The sequence below is a fragment of the Camelus ferus genome, chromosome 17 (assembly GCF_009834535.1).
Source record: "Camelus ferus isolate YT-003-E chromosome 17, BCGSAC_Cfer_1.0, whole genome shotgun sequence".
Taxonomy (NCBI): domain Eukaryota; kingdom Metazoa; phylum Chordata; class Mammalia; order Artiodactyla; family Camelidae; genus Camelus; species Camelus ferus.
In genome coordinates this window covers 20,665,543-20,692,346 of record NC_045712.1, presented here as the reverse complement: position 1 = coordinate 20,692,346, position 26,804 = coordinate 20,665,543, and the positions used below count along the sequence as shown (strand labels likewise).

General features: G+C 35.8%; 1 protein-coding gene across 1 annotated transcript in view; it reads right to left on the bottom strand.

Annotated features, from left to right (window-relative positions):
• ERC2 (ELKS/RAB6-interacting/CAST family member 2) overlaps positions 1-26,804 on the bottom strand; it is an 875,889-nt gene that overhangs the window by 486,225 nt on the left and 362,860 nt on the right. The window lies entirely within an intron of this gene.

Below are 26,804 nucleotides of genomic sequence, written 5' to 3'. Positions count from 1 at the left end.
GAAAACCCTCGGAAAGTTTTCAGGTGAAGAGAGGCGGGGCTCAGGCACAGCCACCATATCCTCCGGCATGTAGTACCCAGGCAGGTAGGGGGGCAAAACTTGAATCTGCACCTAACGACTTAGCAGCCTCAAAGGCCGGAGACTTGTCTACACTGCGAGGCAGCTAGGATCCTTCTGTCCTGGTCCCTCAGAGAACTTGCTCCGCCAAGACAAACAAGGAGCTAGGTTTTGGCCTGCAGCAGGGACAGGGCTGTTCCTCGGTCTTCCCCCAGCCCGCCTGCAGAGTACCGACCAGGGCAGAGTGCGCAGAGGCACAGAGCAGCGGGGCTACCGGTGCCGGCAGAGGGCAGGCGGCCCCCCGCCTTTTAGGCAGGAACGCAGCACCCTGACCGCAGTGCTGGGAGGGGGCGCGACCCGCCTTCCTACCCGGCCAGTCTGCAACATCTGACTGTGGCATCGAGAGGGTCAGTGACCCGCCTGCCCACAGCAAAGGAGAGCTGCACCTGACCCAGTGTTGGGAGGAGGCGCGATCTGCTTGCGGACAGGCACTGGGAGTAGCACAGATGAGTGAGCGCATGGAGGGCCTCTGGAAACAGCAAGCTGAGCTTCCAAAACAGGACGCAGACAGAAAGACTTCGCATTAAAAGCACATGGTCTCCAGGAGAACACCCACCCCCCTACCTTTTTTTTCTTTTAAATCTGTTTTTACCTGTTCTATTTTCTATTACCCTTTTAATTTTTACTTCTTAAACAATTATATATACTCCCAGTTTTAATCTCTTGTAAATTTTTAAAAAATATTTTTATTATTATTATTTTTAAAAATCCACATCATTTCATTTTTATTTTTCTTGGTTTTGATGTCCTGTTATTGATTATACACAGGTTTCAAATACATCTTTTCCTCTTTTCTCCTTTTTTAAAGGTTTTTAAAGGACATCTCAACCTGATTGCTATTCTGCTTCAACTTGGTCTTCTACTATTCATTATACACTGTTTTCAAACCTTTTTTCTCCCTCCTTTTAAAATTCTCTCTCTCTCTCTTTTTTCTTTTCTAAGCTTTATTCCTACATAGGCATTAGATAGATAAAATCCTTAAGGACCACAATAGATAACTGATACTCCATAAACCACAGTGCCAGAATTAGGAGCAAGATGAAGAAGCAGAGAAACCATTCCCAATTAAAAGAACAAGAGAAATCCCCTGGAAGAATGATCAATGAAATAGACATCGATAGCCCACTAGATCAAGATTTCAAAAAAGGAGTGATCAAAATACTGAAGGAACTAAAAGAAATAGTGTTTAGAGATATAAAATATATCAAAAATGAAATTGAAGCTATAAAGAAGAGCCAAGTAGAATGGGTAAACTCACTGACTGAGATGAGGAATGATCTAAAGGCTATTCAAAGCAGACTAGATAATGCAGAGAAACGAATTAGTGACCTAGAAGACAGGACAATAGAAAGCACCCAATAAGAAAAGCTACAAGATAAACAAAAACAAATGAAAATAGCATAAGGGACCTATGGGATAATATAAAGTGTGCCAATCTTCACATAATAGGGGTCCCAGAAAGGGAAGAAAGATCAAAGGGAATTGAAAAGGTTTTTGAAGAAATCATGACTGAAAACTTACCAAACTTAAAAAAGGAATCAGATATCCAAGTACAGGAAGCTCAGAGGGTCCCAAACAGGAAGAACCCAAATAGACCTACACCAAGACATATCATAATCAAGATGGCCAGAGTCAAGGATAAAGAAATGATCCTAAAGGCAACAAGAGAAAAGCAAAGAGTGAGTTACAAGGGAACCCCCATAAGGCTCTCAGCTGATTTCTCTACACAAACACTACAGGCCAGAAGGGAGTGGCAAGATATATTCAAAGTCCTGAATGAAAAAAAGATGCAGCCTAGGATACTTGATCCAGCAAGGCTATCCTTTACAATAGAAGGAGACATAAAGAATTTCACAGACAAGAAAAAGCTACAAGAGTTTAGCAACACTAAACCCATGCTAAAAGAAATATTGAAAAGTCTACTCTAAATAGGAAAGCAGCAGGATGCTACAGATATGAGAACTCACAACTGGAAAGGTGGTAACTCATGAATTACAAATAAACACGAAATTATAAAAGAAGACATACAAATCATTGAGAGTGGGAGAGGGAGGCAGGAAAATATAGATTTTTTTTCTTCATTTTTAAAATTTTTTGTTATCAATAGGATGGGTTTGAGATCATGTTACTATCAGTTTAATAAAAACAGTTATATTAATGGGCTAATAGACTTACAAAACAGGATAACCACAAGTCAAAAACTTCCAAGGGAGTCACAAAAACTAAATAAAATCCATGATAATTCAAAGGAAAATTACCAAACCACAAAAGGAAGAAGAAAGGAACAAAGAGGAATTACCAAATCAACTGCAAAGATAAGTTCAAAATGGCAATAAACACACATCTATCATAAATTACTGTAAATGTTAATGGACTAAATGCTCCAGTCAAAAGACATAGAGTGGCAGACTGGATAATAAAGCAAGAACCTCCAATATGCTGCATAGAAGAGACCCACTTTAGGGAGAAGGACACATATAGATTGAGAGTGAAAGGATGGAAAAAGATATTCCATGCAAATGGAAAAGCCAAAAAAGCAGGTGTTGCAGTACTGATTTCAGACAAAATAGACTTTAAAACAAAGGCTATAAAGAAAGATAAAGAAGGACATTTTATAATGATTAAAGGAGTGATACAAGATGAGGATACTACACTCACTAATATATATGCACCCAATATAGGAGAACCTAAGTACATAAAACAATTACTAACAGAGATAAAGGGGGATATTCATGGGAATACAATCATAGTTGGAGATTTTAACACCACATTAACATAACTAGACAAATCTTCCAGACAGAAAATAAATAAGGCAACAGAGAAATTAGATAATACAATAGAAAAATTAGATTTGGTGGATATTTTCAAAGCATTATACCCCCAAAAGTAGGATATGCATTCTTTTCAAGTGCACATGGAACATTTCCAGGACTGATCATGTACTTGGGCACAAAAGGACCCTCAACAATTTTAAGAAGATATAAATTATCTCTAGCATCTTTACTGACCACAATGCCATGAAACTAGAAATCAACAACAGAGAAACAAAGGAGGGAAAAAGGAAATTATGGAGATTAAACAATATGCTATTAAAAAACCAATGGGTCAATGAGGAAATCAAAGCTGAAATTAAAAAATACCTTGAGACAAATGAAAATGAAAGCACAACCACACAAAATTTATGGGACACAGCAAAAGCAGTGCTAAGAGGGAACTTTATAGCGATACAGGCCTTCCTCAAAAAAGAACAATCTCAAATAAACAATTTAACCCACCAGCTGAGAGAACTAGGAAAAGAAGAACAAAAAACCCTTAAAGGCAGCAGAAGGAAGGTAACTATAAAGATTAGGGAGGAAATAAATAAAATAGAGATTTAAAAAACCACAGAAAAAAATCAATCAAACCAAAAGCTGGGTTTTTTTTAAAAGTAAGTAAAATCAACAAACCTCTGGTCAAACTCACAAAGAAAAAAGAGAGAGCACAAATTAGCAAAATAAGAAAGGAAAATGAAGAAATTACAACAAATAACATAGAAATACAGAATGTCATACGAGAATATTATGAAAAACTCTATGGAACCAAACTGGATAACCTAGAGGAGATGGACAAGTTTCTGGAAACATACTGTCCACCAAGACTGAATCAAGAAGAAACTGACCACTTGAACAAACTGATCACTAGAAATGAAATCGAAATAGCAATAAAAAAAAAAAAACCTCCCTACAAATAAAAGGACCGGATGGCTTCACTGGGGAATTCTACCAAACATACAAAGAAGAATTCATACCAGTCCTTCTCAAACTCTTCCAGAAGATTGAAAAGGAGGGAATACTCCCAAACTCATTCTATGAAGCCACCATCATCTTGATACCAAAACCAGGCAAAGACACTACCAAAAAAAGAGAATTATAGGCCAATATCACTGATGAACATAGACGCCAAAATCCTCACCAAAATATTAGCAAATAGAATCTAACAACACATTAAAAAGCCTATACATCATGACCAAGTGGGAGTCATCCCAGGGACACAAGGGTGGTTCAACATACGCAAATCAATCAATGTAATACATCACATCAACAAGAGAAAGGACAAAAACCATATGATCATCTCCATAGATGCAGAAAAAGCATCTGATAAAATTCAACAACCATTTATGATAAAAACTCTCACCAAAGTGGGTTTAGAGAGAACACATCTCAACATAATAAAAGCTATATATGACAAACCTACAGCCAGCATAGTACTCAACAGTGAAAAACTCAAAAGCTTCCCACTAAAATCTGGGACAAGACAAGGATGCCCACTATCACCACTCCTATTCAACATAGTCTCAGAAGTCCTAGCCACAGCAATCAGGCAAGAGAGAGAAATAAAAGGGATCCAAATTGGAAAAGAAGTAAAAGTGTCACTATATGCTGATGACATGTTACTATATATATAGAAAACCCTAAAAGGTCTACACAAAAACTACTAGAGCTGATCGAAGAATTCAGAAAGGTAGCAGGCTACAAGATTAACGTTCAAAAATCAGTTGCATTTCTTTACACTAATGATGAATCAACAGAAAAAGAAAGTAAAGAAACAATCCCCTTTAAAATAGCACACAAAGTAATAAAATACCTAGGAGTAAATCTAACCAAGGAGATGAAAGAATTATACACAGAAAACTATAAACCACTGATGAAGGAAATTAAAGAAGACTTTAAAAAATGGAAAGATATCCCATGCTCCTGGATTCGAAGAATCAATATTGTTAAAATGGTCACACTGCCCAAGGCAATCTACAGATTTAATGCAATCCCTATCAAATTACCCAGGACATATTTCACAGAACTAGAAAAATCATAATAAAATGTATATGGAACCACAAAAGACCTAGAATTGCCAAAGCATTACTGAAGAGAAAGAAAGAGGCTGGAGGAATAACTCTCCCAGACTTCAGAGAATACTATAGAGCTACAGTCCTCAAGACAGCATGGTATTGGTACAAAAACATATAGACCAATGGAACAGAATAGAGAGCCCAGAAATGAACCCACAAACTTTTGGTCAACTCATCTTTGACAAAGGAGGCAAGAATATACAATGGAATAAAGACAGTCTCTTCAGCAAATGGTGTTGAGAAAACCAGACAGCAGTTTGTAAATCAATGAAGCTAGAACACTCCCTTACACCATACACAAAAATAAACTCAAAATGGATCAAAGACTTGAACATAAGACAAGATACAATAAACCTCTGAGAAGAAAACATAGACAAAACATTATCTGACATACATCTCAAAAATGTTCTAGAACAGTCTACTCAAGCAATAGAAATAAAAGCAAGAATAAACAAATGGGACCTAATTAAACTTACAAGCTTCTGCACAGCAAAGGAAACCATAAGTAAAACAAAAAGACAACTTATGGAATGAGAGAAAATTGTTGCAAATGAAACCGACAAAGGCTTGATCTCCAGAATGTATAAGCAGCTCATATGACTTAATAAGAAAAAAATAAACAACCCAATCCAAAAATGGGCAGAAGACCTAAACAAGCAATTTTCCAAGGAAGAAATACAAATGATCAATAGGCACATGAAAAAATGCTCAATATCACTAATTATCAGAGAAATGCAAATCAAAACTACAATGAGGTATCACCTCACACCAGTCAGAATGGCCATCATTCAAAAATCTACAAATGACAAATGTTGGAGAGGCTGTGGAGAAAAGGGAATCCTCCTTCACTGCTGGTGGGAATGCAGTTTTGTACAGCCACTGCGGAAAACAGTATGGAGATTCCTCCAAAGACTAGGAATAGACTTACCATATGACCCAGGAATCCCACTTCTGGGCATATATCCAGAAGGAACCTTACTTCAGGATGACACCTGCACCCCAATGTTTACAGAAGCACTATTTACAATAGCCAAGACATGGAAACAGCCTAAATGTCCATCAACAGATGACTGGATAAAGAAGAGGTGGTATAGTTATACAATGGAATACTACTCAGACATAAAAACCGACAATATAACGCCATTTGCAGCAATATGGATGTTCCTGGAGAATGTCATTCTAAGTGAAGTAAGCCAGAAAGTGAAAGAAAAATACCATATGAGATCACTGATATGTGGAATCTAAAAAAAAAAAGAAAGCAAATAAAGCATAAATATAAAACAGAAATAGACTCAGACATAGAATACAAACTTGTGGTTGCCAAGGGGGCTGGATTTGGGAAGGGACAGATTGGGATTTCAAAATTAGAATAGATAAACAAGATTATAATGTATAGCACAGGGAAATATATGCAAGATCTTATGGTAGCTCACAGAGAAAAAAATGTGACAATGAATATATATATTTTCATGTATAACTGAAAAATTGAGCTCTACACTGGAATTTGAGAGAACATTGTAAAATGATCATAGATCAATAAAAAATGTTAAAAAAAAAAAAAAGGACTCATTGTAGGAGGAACTATCACTTTGTTACTTCAAGGAGGATTCAATTCCTAAAATTTTAATATTAGGAGACTGGGGTAAATGTAAACTTCTGTATCTTTTTATAAATTATTTAAAGCTTTCTGATATTCACGGTTATTAATGATTTACAAGGGAAAATGTTTGGAAACTTTTTTTCAAAGGTAATGTTGTACTAAGTTCAAACAGCAAGCAATGGAAAATAAGCAAAGGAAAACACAAGTTAGGATGGGGAGGTTTGGGGATGGAAAGTAAAGATTTTGTGAGAAATTCCACATGCTGCAAAAAATGGAATCCACTTTAGCAACATAAACCAACGCACTGGTCACTTAGACGTGATAAAAAGAGATGCACCTGAGCAGAAGGGGGCTGGAGAGGGACCTGAGCACAGGGTTGTCCTTGCCTTTGAACTGAGCTGCCTTTCCATCAGAGTTGGGCAGACTCAGAAGGAGCCAGTTTTGCTGAAATAGTACCTGCACCTTCCAGAGCATGTCACTGGAGAGGGATCAGGGAGGGGTCAGGGAGAGCTCAGGCCCTGGAGGTCAACAGACAACCCTAATCCTAATGGCTTCAAGCTGATTTCTAAAGCTCCAGGCCCACCAAGACTGAAGAGGGCCAATGCCTAGAGGGAGCTTTCATGCAAAGGTTTTACATAAGTACAGCCCCCAGTGGGAGAACTGTCATTGACTAAACAGCAGCAGCCTCTTTGACTCCACATTTACTCCCCTTCTCATTTGGTCTCCAAATTGTAGCACAATTGTAATCTTCCTATAATGCAGATCTGACTGGATGACTTCCTTTCTTAGAACACTTCAGTTGTTCCACATTGCCTCCAGATAAAGCCCAAACTCCCTGACATCATATATGAGGCACTTCATGGCTCAACTGGTCTCCCAGGATTCCCTAGCCTTGCCCCAGCCTTGCCAAATCATTCCTGCTACCTCCCAGAACCAGGCTGTTTACAGCCTCCCCATCTTTGCCTGTTCATTTCCTCTACTTGGGAGATTCTTATCATCCCAATTTTCCACATAAGTTCTACTCAAATGTTTAGATATCACATATTCCTTACCTCCTCCAAGAACCACAACCCCACTCTGGCTCAGGCTGTCTTCTGCTTTGCACTTTTCACACACTCTTAAAAATCACCTCTTGTCTCTGCACAATGGGGCCGTGAGTTCCATTAAGACAGGAATTCTGTCATACTCGTATTTCTGGCCACAGCTCCCAGCTATGTTGGAAATACCATACAATTACTTATTGAATAAATGAAAGAATGAAGGAAGGAACCCTAAAGACAGTGTCTTATATAAAAGGAAGAGACCAGAGCAGGGTCCCTTCAGCACTTAGATTCTACAAAGAAGAAATTAAAAGCAATGGAGAAAGTCTATATATAGCCACAGTGTACCTAAAATATGCCTAGGCATCTTTGTGCTTTCAAATATTCAAAGGTATATTTTTGGTTGTTTTTTTATAGAGTTCTGACATTTAGCTACTAAAAAAAATCTTTTCTCCGTAACATGTATCTCTGTACTTTGTGTTATCCACATCTAGGGTATCAGTTAAAGCTTTTAGCTGAATCAACAGAAACAACCCACTCTGGTTTAAGCAGAAAAGGAGAATTCACAAAACCACCAAAAACTGGAGAACCAGGGTAGGGGAAAATAACCCAGAAAAATGCCCAAAGTTTTGATGCAATTGGTCTAGTGCAGACACTGCTGCCCCAGCTGCAGAATACCAGAAATGGAGGCTTAGAGCACCAACCCAGCTGCCGTGGACCACTGGACACCACCACTAGCCATGAAGTTGTGCAGCCCCATGGCCTTGACCTTGCTGTGTCTGCAGCAGAGAGTCCTTCACACTCCCAACATTCCAACAACTCTGGGGCAGGTACATCTAATGAGCAGAGCCAAGGTACAGTGTACAGCCCAACTGCAAGGAGAGCTAAGAAATCAAGTATTGACAGTTTCACCTCCCATCAGGAAAGGTCCTTCATAAGATCAGAAGACAGTTCAAAGTATGGGTAGCCAAAATAGAAGACATATAACCACAAAACCTAGAGAGAACCTGGGTGTCAGCTCCAGAACCAGCAAATTGCACCATCCTGAAACAATTTCTCTGAACTTTCTCTAAGTTCCTACAGGTCTATAAAGCTAAGATCTGACTTAGACACTTTTCCAAATGTGGTCCATTCAACACTGTTACCAGTCTATGATAAAATAACTACAGAAATCAAGACTGCCTGTCTATTATACCAATATTCAAGAATGTGGCTGTAACCATGAGCAGTGTATAGACAAAATGAGATGTTACTGAACTCATGTGTCACATGTGTCACACCAGAACTGCACAGTGATCATACATAGTAGGACCACATATTGTTCCACGACAAATTAAGACATTTAAAAAAGGAAATAGGTTGCTTGGGAGGCATGAATTTACAGGCCTGCTAATCTCTCACAATGCTTCGGAAATACCTTTCCTTCTCCTTTTTTTTAAAATTGTGGTAAAATATACAATACATACAATTTACCATCTACCTCAATTTAAGTGTGTAGTTCAGTAGTAGTTCAGTAGGATTAAATACCTTCATAATGTTGTACAACCAATACCATCATCCATCTCCCAAACTCTTTTCATCTTGAAAAACTGGAACTACACCCATTAAATGATAACTTTCCATTCCCCTGCTTCCTAGCCCCTGGCAACCACCATTCTACTTTTGATCTCTACAATTTTGAGTTCTCTGTGTACCTGATGTAAGTAGAATCATGGAGTATTTGTTTTCTTTGTGATTGGCTTATGTCAGTTAGCATAATGTTCTCAAGGTTCATCCATGTTATAGCATACATCAGAATTTCCCTCCTTTTTAAGCATACATCAGAATTTCCCTCTTTTTTAATTCAATTATATGTATATACCACATTTTGTTTATCAATTCATCTGTTGGTGGCTACTTAGGTTGATTATACATTTTAGCTACTGTGAATAATGCTGCTACAAATATGAGTGTACAAATACCTCTTTGAGATCAGATTTTCAATTCTTTTGGTTATATGACCAGAAGTAGAGTTGCTGGATCATGTGTTAGATCTATTTTTAATTTTTTGAGGAGCCACCATACTGTTTTCCACAGTGGCTTTACATTCCCACCAATAGTACACAAAAGTTTCAATTTTTCTACATCTGGCCAACGCTTATTATTTTCTGGGTTGTTGTTGTTGTTTTGGGATAGTCACCATACTAATGGGTGTGGGAGATAGTATCTCATTGTATTTTTGATTCGTATTTTCCTAATGACTAATGATGTTGAGTGGTATTTTCATGTGCTTATTGGTCACCTGTGTATCTTCTTTGGAGAAATATCTATCCAAGTCCTTTGCCCATTTTTTTAATCCAGTCATTTGACTTTTGTTAAGTTTTATTTCTCTATATATTCTGCATATCATTTCCTTATCAGATATACAATTTACAAATATTTTCTCCCATTCTGTGGGTTGCATTTTTACCCTGTGGATATTGTCTTTGGATGCACCTTTAAAAATTTTTTTCCATAAAATCCAATTTGTTTATTTACTTATTTTTTTATTTCCTGTGCCTTTGGTGTGATAATCAAGACATCACTGCCAAATCCAATGTTGTGATACTTTTGATTCATGTTTTCTTCTAAGGGTTTAGAAGACTTTAGACGAAGTCTTTAGGTTTTAGGTCTTTGTTCCATTTTGAATTAATTTTTGTATATGTTGTTAGGTAAGAGTACAACTTTATTCTTTTGCATGTGGATACCCAGTTTTTTCCCAGGACCATCTGTTGAAGAGACTCCTTTCCTCAATGAATGCTCTTGGTGCCCTTGTCAAAAATCATTTGACCATATTTGTGAGGGTTTAATTCTAGGCTCTGTTCTATTTCATGGCCTGTATTTATGCCAGTACCACACTGTTTTGATTAATACAGCTTTGTAGTAAGTTTTGAAGGAACATGATTCCAGCTTCATTCTTCATTTTCAAGACTGTTTTGGTCATTCAGGGTCGTTTGACATTTCATATAAACTTTATGGTGGGCTTCCTATTCATACAAAAAAATCATTGGGATTTTCATAGGGCTTGCATTGAATCTGTAAATCAATTTGGTTAGTATTAATATCTGACTTTTAAGTTTTCAAATCCATGAACATTGAATGTCTTTCCATTTATTAATGTCATCATTAATTTCTTTCAGCAATATTTTGCAGTTTTCACTGTACAAGTCTTTTATCCCCTTACTTAATTTCTAAGTATTTTATTCTTTTTGATACTATTCTAAATGGAATTGTTTTCTTATTTTCCTTTTCAGATTGTTCATTGTTAGTATACAGAAATACAACTGAATTTTGTGTGATGACTTTGGACCCTGCTCCATTTTTTAATTTTTTATTGGTTTCAACAGTTTTTTGGTATGGAATCCTAAGGGTTTTCTACATATAAGATCATATCATCAACAGACAGAGATTATTTTATACTTCTTCATCTCCTATTTCAATGCTTTTTATTTACTTTTATTGCCCACTTGCTCTGGCTAGAACTTCCAGTGCTGTGTTGAATAGAAGAGGTGAAAGTGGGCATCCTTGCCTTGTTCTTGGTCTTAAAGGAAAAGTTTTCAGTCTCTTTCACTACTGGCTATGATGTTCCCTGTGCATTTTTCATATATGGCTTTTATTATGTTGAGGTAGTTTCCTTCTATTTGTAGTCTTTGAAATATTTTTAACATAAAAGGAAGTTGAATCTTGTCAGTGTTTTTACTGAATGAATTGAGATGACCATGTGTATTTTTTCCCTTTTATTCTGTTAATGTGGTATATGACATTAATCAATTTTTGTATGTTTATCCATTCATACCATTTCAGAAAGAGACCTCACTTGGTCATGGTATATCATCCTTTTAATATTCTGCTGAATTTTATTTGCTTGATTTTGTTGAGTATTTTTGCATCAATATAATTAGGGATATTGGTATGTAGTATTCTTTTCTTGTAGTGTCTTCATCTATTTTTAATATCAGTGTAATGTTAGCCTTATAGAGTAAGGTAGGATGTGCTCCCTCTTCTTCCTTTTTTGGAGAAGGTTTTGGAGGATAGATATTAGTTCTTCTTTAAATGTTTGGTAGACTTCAACAATGAAGTCATCAGGTCCACGATTTTCTTTGTCTAGTTATGTCTATTCAGATTTTCTAATTCTTCATGATTTACTCTTAGTAGGCTTAGTGTTCCTAGGAATGTGTCTATGTCATCTAGGTTACCAATTTGTTGGCATACAATTGTTTATAGTACTCTCTTATAACCCTTTTTATTTATGCAGAATTGGTAGTAATGTCTTCACTTTAATTTCTGAATTAGTAATTTAAGTTTTCTCTCTTTTTTCCTTAGTCCACCTAGTTAAAGGTTTGTCAATTTTATTGATCTTTTTTGCACAGAATATATTTTTCCATCCCTATTTGTGTTTTTGGATCTAAAGTAAGTCTTTTGTAGACAGCATATAATTGGATCATTTTTTTTAATCCATTCTGCCAATCAATATTTCATTTGGAGAATTTAGTACATTTACATTTAAAGTAATTACTGAAAAGGAGAGACTTTGTCATTTTGCTACTTGTTTTCTATATACCTTAAAACATTTTTGCCCCTCATTTCCCACATTACTGTATTCTTTTGGGCTTGATCTTTTGTAGTAAAGTATTTCAATTCTTTTATCACTTCCTTTTGTGTATATTCATTCTATAGTTATTTTCTTTGTTGTTACCATGGGGATTACATTTACCATCCCAAATTTGTAACACTTAATTTGAATTTATACCAGTTTAACTTCAATAACATACAAAAATACTGCTTTTTTTTTTTTAACCTCTGTTCCCACCCCTTTCAGTTGCTGGTGTTACAGAATTACATCTTTATACATTGTGTGCTCAAAAACAAACTAACAGTTCTTTTAAATGCATTGGTCTCTTTAGTAGAAAACAAACATGGAGTTACAAACTGAAATTACAATAATATTAGCTTTTACACAAATAACTATAAAAATATATGTCCCTTAAATCATGTAGAAAACAAACCATTGCTATAGTAATAGTAGGTATTATAATTGCCAATGTATTTATCTTTATTGAAATATTTATTTCTTCATATAGCTTTTTTTTCTTTTTTCTTCATACAGCTTTAAGTTACCATCTAGTATCCTTTCATTTAACCCTGCAAAACTCCCTTGAACAGTTCTTGCAGGGCAGCTCTAGTGGTAACAGGTACTCTCAGCATTTTTTCATCTGAGAGTATCTTAATTTCTCTCTCACTCTTGAAGAACAGTACTGCTGTAATCTCATAGGGTTCTTGGTTGACAGGGTTTTGTTTTTGTTTTTGTTTTTTTTCCTTTCAGCACTTTTAATATGTCAGCCCACTTTTCTGGCCTCTAAAGTTTCTAATTAGAAATCTGCTTACAATCTTATCTAGGATCTCCTGCAAGCCACTTCTCTCTTACTGCATTCAAGAAGCTCTTTGCCTTTGGATATCAGAAGTTTGATTATAACGTGTCTGAGTCTCTTTGAGTTTGTCTTTCTCGAAGTTTATATTCACATCTTTAAACAAAATTGGAAACTTTTCAGACATTATTTCTTCAAATATTCTCTTTATCCCTTTCTTTCTCTTCTCCTTCTGGGACTCCCACAATGTGTGTATTGGTGTGAATGACGGTGTCCCATGGGTCTCTCAGGCCCTGTTCACTTTTTTTCAATCCTGTTTTTCTTTTCCCTTTCTGTCCCTGAGATTTAAAAATTTCCATTATCTTATCCTCAAATTTGTTGATTCTTTCTTCTGTCTGCTCAAAGCTGCTCTATGTCTCCAATAATGTAACTTTCTTGATTACTGTACCTATATTGTAGAAGTTAATATCAGTAGAGTGATATTTCCTAACTTATTCCTTTTTTAAAAAAGAATGTTTTAGTTAATCTAAGACTTGTGCCCTTCCATAAAAATTTTATAATAAGCTCGTCTATGTCAATAAAAACCCTTGATGGAGTTTTGAGAGGAAATTCATTAAACTTATGGCTCAGTTTTGGAAAAACTGACACCTTTACTATGTCAAGTCTTAAAAATTATGAATACAGTGCATAACTCATTTGCTTAGGTCTTCTTTGATTTTTTTCATTAAGTTTCTGTTAATTTCAGCATTCAGATTCTGTACATGTTTTGGTAAGTTCATACCTAAGCATTTCATTTTCTTTGGAGTGATTATAAGTGGTATTGTATTTTTAATTTTAGCTTCCACATATTCACTGTTAGCAAATAGAAATATAATTTATTTTTGTGGGCTCAGTAAAGTCTCAGGATACTAGACACCACAAATGAGAAACAGTGGTCCATAGCTTTGCTTTGGGGGGACTGTTCTGTTATTTTCCCTTTTTTGTATTATCTTTTTCTGTTACGGGTATCAAGGTAATACTGGCCTCATAAATTTGTTGGAAAAAATTACTACTTCCCTTTTCTGCAAGAGATTAAGTGAAATTAGTGTTAATTCTTCAACTGTTTGGTAAAATTCCCCAGTGAAACTACCTGGACCTGAAAATTTCTTTTTCAAGAGCTTTTAAATTAAAAATTCAATGTATTTAATTGATACAAGATTATTCATGTTATTCATTTCATCTTGGTTGAGTTTTGGTAGTTTGTAGTTTTTGAGGAATTAGGCCATTTCTACTAAGCTATCAAATTTATGACTGTCAAGTTGTTTGTAATATTCCTCTCTCAACTTTTTAATGACTACAGAATCTATAATGTTGTATCTTGTTTCATATCTGATATTGGTGACTTGTGTATTCTCTCTTTTATCTTTGTCAGAGTTGCTGGAGGTTTATCAATTTTACTGATTTTTTTCAAAGAAGAAGCTTTTAAATTTATTGATTTTCTCTATTGTTTCTAAGTTTTCAATTTTATTTATTTATTCTCTAATTTTATTATTTCCTCCCTTATACTTGCTTTGGGTTTACTTTGTTCTTCTTTTTCTGGTTTACTGAGGTAGGAACTTTGATTATTCACTTCTGACATTCCTGTTTTTTCTAATATAAGTAATTAATGCTATAAATTTCCCTCTCAGCACTGCTTTAGCTGGATCGCACAAATTCTGATATGTTGCATTTTTTATTTTCATTCAGTTATCAGTATATTTTTCCTTTGAGGCTTCATCTTCAAACCATGGATTATTATTTGTTTAGCATCTTTGAACCATGTATTATTTGTAGATTCTCTTCTACAAAACACTGACATTCTATTTTGATTCCATTATGTTCATAGAATATACTCTATGAATTCAATTCTTTTACGTATGTTGAGGTTTGTTTTACAACTCTGAGTATGGTCTATATTGGTGAATGTTACATGTATACTTGAAAAGAGTAGTTTGTGCAGCCATTATCGAAAACAGTATGGAGATTCCTCAAAACACTAAAAATAGACTTACTGTATGATAAGCAACCTCATTCCTGGGCATATATCCAGAGAGAAATTTAATTCGAAAAGATACATGCACCCCAATGTTCATAGCAGTGCTATTTACAGTAGCCAAGACATGGAAACAACCTAAAAGTCCATCGACAGATGACTAAATAAAGAAGTTGTGGTATACTTATACAAAATACTACTACTCAGCCATAAAAAACAATAAAATAATGCCATTTGCAGCAACATAGATTGACCTGGAGATTGTCATTCTAAGTGAAGTAAGCTAGAAAAAGAAAGAAAAATACCTTATGATATTACTTATATGTGGGATCTAAAGAAAAAGAAGACAAATGAACTTATTTACAGAAGAGAAATAGACTCACAGAAAACAAACATATGGTTACCAGGAGGGGAAAGGGGTAGAAAGGGATAAATCCGGAGTTTGAGATTTGCAAATACTAACTACTATATATAAAATAGATAAACAACAGGTTTTTACTGTATAGCACAGGGAACTATATTCATTATCTTGCAGTAACCAAAATGAAAAAGAATATGAAAATGAATATATGTATGTATATGTATGACTGAACTATTATTGCTGTACACCAGAAATTGACACAACATTGTAAACTGACAATACTTCAATTAAAAGAAAAAGAATGTATAGTCTGCAATTGTTAGGTAGAATGTTCTATAAATGTCAAATAGCTTTTTGACATTTATAGCTTTTTTAACAATAGAGTTGGTCAGTTCTATATCTTTGCAAAATTTCTGTATTTAGTTCTATCAGTTGATGATAGTGGGGGTGTTGAAGTGCCCAACTATTATTGTGACTTTGTCTATTTCTCCTTCCTGTTATAAAACTGGATAACTGGTTTTATTTCATATATTTTGAAGCTCTTCTGTTTGGTGCATACATATTTAGATTTGCTATGACTTCCTAGTGGATTTCTTTTATTATCATGTAACATCACTTATTGTCCCTATCCCTAGAAATTTTTTTCACTCTTATTTCTACCCTATCTGATATTAATATAGCCATTCCTCCTTTTTAAAAATTAATGGTAACATAATATATCTTTTTCCGTTTTTTTTTTTTTTTTTACTTTCAACACACCTATGTCATTGTTTTTGAAGTGAATTTGTATAGATAGCATACAGTTATGTCATGTTTTGTTTTTTAGTTTAATACACTTTGGCAATCTCTGTATTTTAATTGGTATATTTTGACCATATACCCAAAGTAATTTTTGATATGTTAGGGCTTAATTCTGCTAGCTACTTGAAATATTTTTAGTATTTCATCTCCATTTATTTATACCAGTTTTGAGAATATAGTTTTCACATATTTTCTTAGTAATTGCCATATGTGGTAAAATTTACATATACAACATGTCACAACCTACTGATATAAATGTTTTACCACTTCAAGTGAAGTACTGAAATTTTACTTCTTTTAAGGTCCTTTTATCTTCCCCACTTGTAAAATATAGGTGTCTCATTATTTCCTCTATATACATTGAGCACCATGACAGATATTGTAATGATTTTTGCTTCAAACATCAAATATGATTTTAAAAACTTAAAGAAGGATAGTCTATTATATTCATCCTATCTTCTTCCATTCCACTGTTCTTCCTTCTTTTCTGAAGTTCTGGTCTATCTTTTGTTATCATTTTCTTTCTGTTTAGAGAGCTTCCTTTAGTCAGTCTTTAAGGGTAGATGTACTAGGTGACAAATACGCTTGGTTTCCCTTTATCTGAAAATGTCTTCATTTCCTTATTCATTGTTAAAGAATAGTTTCACCAGGTAGAGACTCTGTGAAGGAAAGTGTTTTTTCTTTCTGCATTTGAAAAATGTGCCAAATCTTTCTGGCCTCCATGATTTCAGATGAAAAATCACATCATTTGAATTGATATTTATTTCCCTATAGATAATGAGTAGTTTATCTCTGACTGCTGTAAGGTTTTTTTCCCTCTGTCTTCAGTTTACAGAAGTTTACTTATGATGTGTTTGGCATAGCTTTCTTTGGGTTTAGCCTATTTTAAATTCACTCACTTTTCTGAGTCTGTAGGTTTATACATTTGCCAAATTTGGGGAGTTTCAGCTATTACTTCTTCAAATACTTTTTCAGCCCCTTAATCTTTCTCCCCTCTTTCTGGTGCTCCAACAATATGTTAGATATTTGTTTTTGTACAGATCCCTGAGTGGTGTTCATTGCTTTTCTAGTCTACAGTCCCTCTGTTATTCAGATTAAGTAAATTGTATTGATCTGTCCTACTGATTTTGCTGATTCTACTATTTCCACTCTACTGTTGAATTCTTCCAGTGAGGTTTTCCACTTTTTGAAATCTTGAAATAGTGGAAAACCTCACTGGAAGGACTCAGTACTTGTTCAATCAATTTTATGATAATTGTTTTAACATTTCTATCAGATAATTCCAATATCTGATTCATCTTGTTGTTGGCATTAGTTCTCTTTTCTCATTCAAATTGTGCTTTTTTTTCTGGTTCTTCATATGATGAGAGATTTTTTATTGTAGCCTGGATTTTGAATATACCTTAGAAGATTTGTTTGGTTTTATTTTCCTATTTCTATCCTCTATTTTAGCAAGCAGTCACCCTGTTTCAGTTTAGCATGTGAGTTCTGGTTGACCTCCCTTACTTGCTGACATCACTGCTAAGGGCAGAGCAGCTTGCTGCTAGGGATTTGAGGGCTGGAGACAGATTAGCCTGCCTTAGCTCTGCTGGTGAAGCTGCTAGGGGTAGCCTGCTCCCACCACTGCTGGCAGGTATAGATGGAATATGGATTGGCCCACTGAGGCTCTGCTAGCAATGCTGTTGTGGGCAGACTGGGCCGCTGCTAAGTCCCAGCTGGGCTTCCCCTTTCCCAGAAGGGAAAGCAGGTATTCCCTTCTCCTACTCCTCCCTTCCTCCCACTCTCATTACCCTCTCCACCTCCCTACCTCGTTCTTTCTTCCACTCTCCCCCTCTCCTCCTCTTCTTTTCATCTACTTTTGCTGGCAGTTCAGAATCGAAGGGCTCACTAGCTCCAATCAGGGATGCATTGGGAATAAGAGAAAACCCAGGAAACTCACTGTGGTGTCCTTCTTCAATTCTTGAGGCCCCTAGCCAGTCCTTCTCCTTCTGTTCTAGCTTTCAGAGTCCTCTTATGATTGTCTGTTTAATTATATCCAGATAATTTGAATTAAGCTGTATTTAGAGAGGACCGTGGTTAAGTGAGTTTATGTTATCTTATTCCAGAATTGGAAGCCACTAACTGCTTTTCAGAAATGGATTATTTAATTTGTTCTTCAAAATCCTATCACTGATTTAAACAAAAGAAGCTAGGTAACTTGTTTAAGGTAACCCAGACAACTAGTGGTGAAAGGAGTCACACTTAGACAGTTTGACTCCAGGGGCCCCTGCCCTACTTCAGATTCCCCGTGGCAACCCAGGAGCATTTTAGACCAGGAACTCTCAGCCCCCTCCCTATACTGGCACACCTAGGGACCTATTCACACCAGATGATGGAGGGAAAGGAAGCAGAGTCTAACTGGAGGGTTGAGTAGTTTCCAAATTTGACTTCATTTGAGATTCACTCACAAGTGGCATGAAGTTACATGGCAAGCAAATTCAAAGAAACTCAAGCAAACTCACTGTGCTGGTAAATATTCCCTCAGCAAAAATGCCTAACACAAAGTGAAGAAAAGGACTTGCATAATACCACTAAGATCTACATTTCCTATCATGGGGCTAGCACGTAATAGACCCTCGGTAAATATTTACTGCCTATAACCAAAATAAACCAGTCCTTTTAAATGCTGGATGAGCCTTGGCTCAAATTACCTCCCACAACAGTTTTCCTGAGAAGAAACAACCACATCATGACACCCTGTGGAATAGTTGAGACACTGCACTCTGTAACTTCTACCAAAACCCAAATTCAAATGGACAGGGGGAAAGCAGAAAATAAAAGTTTCCCAAAGTGCATAATCAATATTTAAAGGTCTAGAATGTTCTTTATCATCAACAATCTGACCCCAATGGATAAGCACTCTAAAATAAAAGTGCCTGCTTTCCATGCTTGGTGCAGGGAAGAGCATTTATATGATTTCCTTTCTTTTAAAACTAACTTTAAAATGTGATCCAAACCCTAACCAAGACAGCATGTTCCCAAATAGTATGGAATTTTATGTAATTTTTCCTTTAGACATAAAATGACTAGGCAGCAAATTTAAAACATCCCCAAATTGTTCTAAGATTGAACATCCTGAAAATGTCCAATGATAAAATGACAGGAAAGATCCAAAGGAGCTACTAGAAACATTCATGATATAAAAATATTAGTAAGTTATCATTGTAAACTACATCTTCATGGTTTGCTAACCACAGCTAAACTCACTGAGAGGATGGCAGGTGGTTAAGAGGTCTAGAGCCTCCCAAACAGAAAAATCTCCTAATATCATGCTCTAATTTCTATTGAATGTCATGATAAAAAGATAAAAAGATTTTACTTTGGTTTTCCACATAAAAAAGCTGAAAATCTACTAAATTTAGAATGCAAAATATTCCTTTTTTCCCATATTTTGTACTCCCCAAAAGAAAATAAACAAGGTATATACAAGGAAATTACTGTCTGTAGCAAAAGTACAACCTGAACACATCTTGAACAGGAAGTAATTTTAAAAATTATGATATTAATTTTATCTGAAAGTCATAGCTATATACATTATACAGCTTTTGTTTCAAGTTTCAACCATGCATACACCTTTCTTTTTTGGGACTTTTTAATTTATTCATATAGTATCTGACATGAGAAAAATTGGTTTGTTTATTGCAAAACACAAAACACATCGAAAAGAGGAACTATAGAGGAAATAATGGGACAAAAACATCTTATAAAGTATTTAAAATCTCATGAAAATCATATATGGATGATTCTGATTTTGAGAAAGAAACAACTGATCTGCAGATTTTCATTTATACACTTTCTTTTGATATTTACATATTCATTTTTCACTCTATAAATCTATTCTAAACTTAAAATTTAGTTAGCAAGATACCGCACCTGCCTTTCATGCTTGCTTTGCTGCTACTTAATTCCTAGGCTACAATTCAATTGTAACTAACTTTAAATTTTAAGTGCATCATCTAACCTTTGACTATTTAAATAATGTATGTATGTTTAGTAATTAAAAATTGCCATTAAGATCACTAGAAAAAAAAATCATTAAACTCTTCAGGATAAAAGTCTTTTCTTGTCCATGCACTGTCAATAAACAAAGTGCTAATCTTGTCACTTTTTTGGCCACTGTCTCAGGAATGCTTCTTAAGTACTCAAAGGATTAAATTAAATCTCACCTGCAGACAGGCTTTACAATTTGGCCGAAAATCTGGTTCTCAAAGGAAAATTACTTTCATTATCTTAAGTTAAAACCAAAGATTCTGTCCTCTGGAATTTGCAGGAAAATAGCAGCATCAAAGAAAACAATTCACTTCAAGAGAATTTGTTCTTCAAGAGCCTGTCTAAAAGAATTATTTAAGAGAGGATTCTTTGGGGGAAATATTTTCTCAAGGTCATTCTAAGACAGTCATAAAACTGTGTCATTTAAATTACTTTAAGTTAATGTCTTTTCACAATTTTGACTGTCTTCTTGGGGTCTTAAGAGAGTTTTTTTTTATTTTAAAAGAATTATTTTATTTATAGTCCTTGTTTTGAATTCTAAATTTGGCTTAGGGTCTTTTGCTTTTTTAAGAGATTATATAATTTTAGGAGCTAAACATCTGAAACCCATGGAGGGAATCAAAATAAAATTTATTTATTTTGAGTTCAAAAATGAAATAGAAGAAACTGAACTTGAGATTAAAAGTATGTATGCATTTGAAGAAAAAAAAAGACAGCACTCTAGGACTCATGAAACTATTTTTCAACTTAAAGTATTCAATCTATGCTCTTTAATTTAATTTAAGAAATACTTAATAGGATAAAATACTCACATCACAGAAAATTTCCTCTGAAGAAGAGATAGCATTTCAAAAAATACCCCCACCATGCTGTTGTAAGAGCTACTGGGGGGAGGATTAGGACGTGGTTCATTTTTGGACTCCTGCATCTACTTCCTAAATAAATAAATCCTGGCTCTTTCTCCCCAAATCAAATACAAACCCAAAAGAAGGACAGGGACATAACTACCAGACTGAAAAATAGAAACATTATGTCAAAGCACCCTACATCATTATTTGCAGACAATTTATTTTGTTATTGGTTAGTATCCTTCACGCTAAATGTTCTGTCCCCCACAGCAAATGTTCCATTTCAAAAACACAGTAACATGTGCTGGAAATAGAAACAACCAAAGCAATATCTCTGGTGACTACAGTATGTATTTGTGGTAAATTAGAAAAATTCATATTACTACTGAAGCTCAGTATGTATGAATTTCACTATTTATATAGTTTGCAAAATAACTCAACAGTATATAAGAATTCTCTCTCAGTTGGAATGAAAGCTTTCTGAAATAGAAATTAAAGTATATTTCACCATCATCAGGCTACCTTTAAAAGAGGGTTCTGTTACACACAAGTATTAAAGGGAAGATTTGCAAATTCACTTTTTATTTTCATCTTAGAAACAACAAGAAGTATAAACAAACAGTAACAGTCCTTCAATTCATGAGCAGCATGACCTGTTGGAATATCATTCTATACCATAGTATTTTTTTCCTTTGACTTTTACATTTGACTCTTTAAACCATGCGCTTTATCTATACTTGGCAAGACTTGCCCCAGCCTAAACCTTCCAGAGCCCAGTCTTACATGGCTCTGGCAGGACCTCAAAGATAGATCCTACCTATGCCCCAACTTCACTTCAGATAGATTTCTTTAGGGACACATAATCTTACATATCATTCTGACTAAAGCCACAGTGTCATGTCTGAGCTTCACAAATGTTATACAATAATTCTGAACATCTTCAACGTTTATCTCAAATATTTTGGGAACTAAGAATAAAAAAAAATCTGTGGAAATGAACAGTTTTCATGAGGTTAAGGCCAAATTCCTTCTCAATAACTTTTTGTGACACAATGAGTTATATTCTTCATTGGAAGAAAGGGGTGGATAGACCAAAAGCCCACAAGAATGTAATTCAGCAACCTCTGAGAGACACTAGCATCCAAATGATTTACACAATTAAATGCTATCAGGGGTCGTATAGGGAAAATCTGTTCCTATCACTAACTGTGTTGTGATAAATCACATATCTGCAAAAAAAAAAAAAAAAAACATAACCAATTATTAAAATATAAAAATTATCCAAAACAGTGTGGCTCCCAATTTGACAACATACAAGAATCATCTTAGGTGCCTGATAATGCAGATTCCTGGGCCCTGGGACCAGAGGTGATAACTCATTGGGTCCAGGGCGAGGTTTAGTTATCTGCATATTTAACAAGTATTACAGGTGATTTTGATCTAACAGTCCACAGGCCAAAGTTTTAAAAACACTGAAGCGGAAGCATTTTTACTTCAAACTGAATAGAGAAATAGTGACTACATGTTTCCCTTAATCATCATCATCTTCTAGAAAATTGACAATATTCTCCCTTGGTATCTCATAAGTAAAGTTATTTTTCAAAGATCCGAGAATTCAAAAACCATCTCCAGATTATGGATCCAGGTGGAGGCTGGAGAGAGGGTTCCTTTTCTCTTGCACCTTCCTTCTCATCAGTGGTGTTTGCATTTGATAGGAGCATCTTCTATGAGAAAACAAGGCCCTGCAAATATCCAATCTCCCTGAAAGACTCTTTAAATGTGACTAAACTTCACTTATGACAAACTTTACCCACAGTGTATCTTCACTTAGAACCCATTGGATGCCAAAGATATAACAAAAAGGCTGAAGACAAAAAAAACAAAAAAAAACATAAAATCAATGGGACCTGGCAGATCCTAGTGGACAGAGCTTCAGTACAATTGAAACAGATTATGTATATTCTCTGCCTCTCAAGTTCCTGGTAGAAGAACTTCATGGGATCTTATTAAATGTATTGGAAGAAAATAAGCACAAAAGATTACAAATGGTAAACCTGCAAGCCTGTGATTTAAACCCTGGGGCTGGATAGATGAGCTGAAATGGTTAAGCAGGCCTTTCATTTCCTTCCCTTCAAAGTTTAACATCATTCCTTCCAGCAGTAACTGTCTGCATTTGAGAGGTCTGATTACAGCACATGCAGAATTTACAAAATAAAATAATGACTCAGGCCCCGGATTCATTCAGCTAATGGAAAGGGGTCTGTCTTCTGCAAAGTGTCAAAAATTCAATCTCATCTGCTAGCTTGACACTGAAGAAAACATAAACGGCTTCTTTCCCCAATTAGATTCAGGGTTCCTTAAACTTTCCTAGGGGGTTAGTCTTGTTCTGAAATTGGATATTTAAAGAAGCAGTCTGCATTTGTTTATGCACTTTTGTTTCCTATTAAGATCTAGAATGTGTTTTGTTCTTTTATTGTCCAAGGCAGCTTCCCCACGTAATTTCTGAATCTCATGGATCGATGTTTCAAGACGGTCATCAATAACTTCTATCCTTTGTTAACAAATTCCTCTGGTCCCCTAATATCACTGGATGCTGCTCTTAATCAGAGGACGCAATAGGGGTTATGATTCAAATCCAGATGTATCCAAAGGTGTCACACTACAGATTAATGCAAAATTTCCCACAAAAGCATACTAAAAAATGTAGTGATCTTTCCAAAAGAAAATGGATCAAAGTTCACAAGCCAGATAGTTCACCAATGATTAGTTAATGTGCAGTGTGAACTGACTGTGAAACCGAATGCAACACTTAAAGCACGTGGCATATTTAAATAAGTCCTTAGAATAAAATTCAGTGGGGGGTGTGTGTGTGAATATTTATAGTGTTTCACCCCAGGAAAGGTACATGGAGTTACTACTGGTAAGGTCCATTCCAAGGCAGCTTATATACTTGCAAGTGTATTTTTAAAAGAAAAAGATAGCTGTAACTTTTTAAAAAATAAAAGCAATTCGCCCTCATGCTTAAATTTCCACAGACTCTCTCTCCTAAGGCTCCCTCTTTTCCATGATTCAGTAATTGCTGGCAAGAGGGGCCACTTACACCTCAAAATTAGGGGCAAGTGGCTAATTATTTCTGTACAGGCCCAGCTGCAGACTGAATCAGTTGCAGATGTAGACCTGTACCCACAAAAAAGAAGTAGCTTCTACACCATAGAGGCTTAGATACAGCGGAACTCCAAGAGAGGCAACACAGTAACTCAGCAATTCATGAGTTACATCTCTATTTAGTCCCCTAAATGTGCTGCCTTGGTGATTTTCTTTACAACAAGAAAATAAGAACCACCAAAAAAACAGAATTATATTCAGATGATCAAGGCAAATCTGCTCTACGACATTTATCTTGGTTTAAATATTAAGCCTTAAGTTCCTTCAGTGTTTGGCCTAACTCTACCTCAGTCTTTTTTTTTAATTCAAGAAGGAAGGGTACAAGAAGGAAACCATATGTCCAGAGGGAGGCCTCCCACGTCAGGTGCTATGTTTGTTGATTGAATTCTCATGAACCCTATGATTTGATGACAATAATCTTTATTTTACAGACAAGGAAACCATCACATTTCTACTAGAAGGAAAAGTGAGACTTGAACTCAGGTCTGTCAGATTCTAACATTGCGTCTTTATTTTTTATTTTTAACCACAGTCACCTAGCCACCACTGCAATGTTTAATTTTTAATATTAAATGTGAATTAGACACAGTATGCTCAAGAACAGCTCTTCTATAAGCATCTATTCTAGACGGGTCTGACTACACACAGTAACACTTTCCTTTGCATCCCTCCCACAGATACTCAGTAAAGATCAGTCAGTCATAAGACAATGTATGGTAAATTGTTCATTAATAAGAAAATCAAAAGGCATATTCTTTCCTGATATGTGTGATTACATATATACATGTGTGTAATAAAATACATATATGTAAAATATATATATTTTAATTTATTCAGAAGAAGCCAGACAAGCTCCCTGCCTCCATGGAGTTTATGCACATTAGGGGACAGAATTAACAAAGAAGTCAACAAATGCTCATAAAACATAGTAACTTCAGATAGTGGTAAGTACAAAGTCCTATGAAAATAAAATAAATCATATAAAGGAATTGAGGATGATTGGGGTTGGAACAGAATTATGTCAGATGGGGTGCTCAAGAAGACTTATTGGAGGACGTGACATCTGAGCAGAGATGTGGGTGCTGTGAACCACCTGGGGAGAACTGCAATGCAGGTCCTGAGGTGAAAAGGAGACAGAGGAGTTGAGGAACAGCAAATAGCAAGGTGGCTTCACAAACACAGGGCAACAGATAGCATCATATTACCTGGTAACAAAGCTTTTACTCTCCAAAGAGACGTGATTGAAGCCTATGCAAAAACTGAGGCAGTCATTCATTCTTTCATTATTTATTTATTCAGTCATTCACCTAACATATAATTGTTGAGTGTCCACTACATGAGGGCTGCCTAGTTAGATGATTTACAGAGATATGTTCCCTACTGTGTGACTCCTAATCTAGAGGTCAGTTCATCAACAGCATATCAGAAGGGACACCACAGAGAGAGAAGAAAAGCAAAATCTGATGCAAGAGATCCAAACAGAACCTTCCCCCCAAATCCAGACAATGCCAAGATGAACTCAGTAATAGACTGGGCAACTCTTTGAAGTCAAGTGGTGTTCAGTCTCAGACTCTCTGGATGGGATACAGGAGCATGTTCTTGAACTTCAAGAGATGCTGGGATTCTACTTCTAGAAGCATTACTAGGTTTCACTACTAGGCTGAAAGAGGGGAAAAGTACCTGCAGCAACAAGACATTTTGTGTTGTAGAAAACTGGAGAGGCTCCCTCAAGGGTCATATCACATATGATAGCATATGCAGGTTAGTGAGAAGCTGGAATTTCCCCAATTATACAAGCAACATAAAGCTTTTGGATGTTCCAAGCTCCAGTGTTCTAACTTCTCTAACTAGAATGATAGTAAGTTTTCCCCAGCCATTCTCATTTATTCAACAGAAATCAGTTGAACACTGGCCACCACTAGGTATTGGGACACAGTAGTAAACAACACACTCCTGTCTTCAAGGAACTTCATGTCTAAAGTGAGAAGACCCAGAAATAAACGGAATTACAATACAGTGTAATATAATGAGTAAGTATAGAGCTATCATGCCCCTAAGGAAGAGTACCAACCTTATTATGTAGGGTTAAGGAAAATGTCCTATAGAACTTGACAACCAAGCTGATACCTGAGGGACAAGTAAAATTTAGCAAGGTGGGAAATGAGGTGGCAGGAGAGGAGAATGTTCCAGTCTGAGGGAAGAAAGCTTGCAAAGGGTAAGAGGCAAAAGAGAGCAACGTTTTTTTTCTGGGACCTGGAAGTAGGTCCAAATGGCTGGAGGAGAGAGTAAAACAAGGGTGAAGGTACAGATGAGGCCCAAACTTTAAAGGGTGTTGCAAGAATGCTGAGGACCTTTATCCTAAGGGCAATGGGAGCCTTTAAAGTTTTGTGCTTGGGGATGGCATGACTCTACTTTATCAAACTCTACTTGTTTGATAAAGATGGTACTGGCTGCTGTGAGTGAATGTATGGGGACACAGTGCAAGCAGGAAGGACAGATAGCCCCCACAGTCATGCAGGCAAGATTACTGTGAAGGGGTACCCAATGTGACAGTAATTTCAAC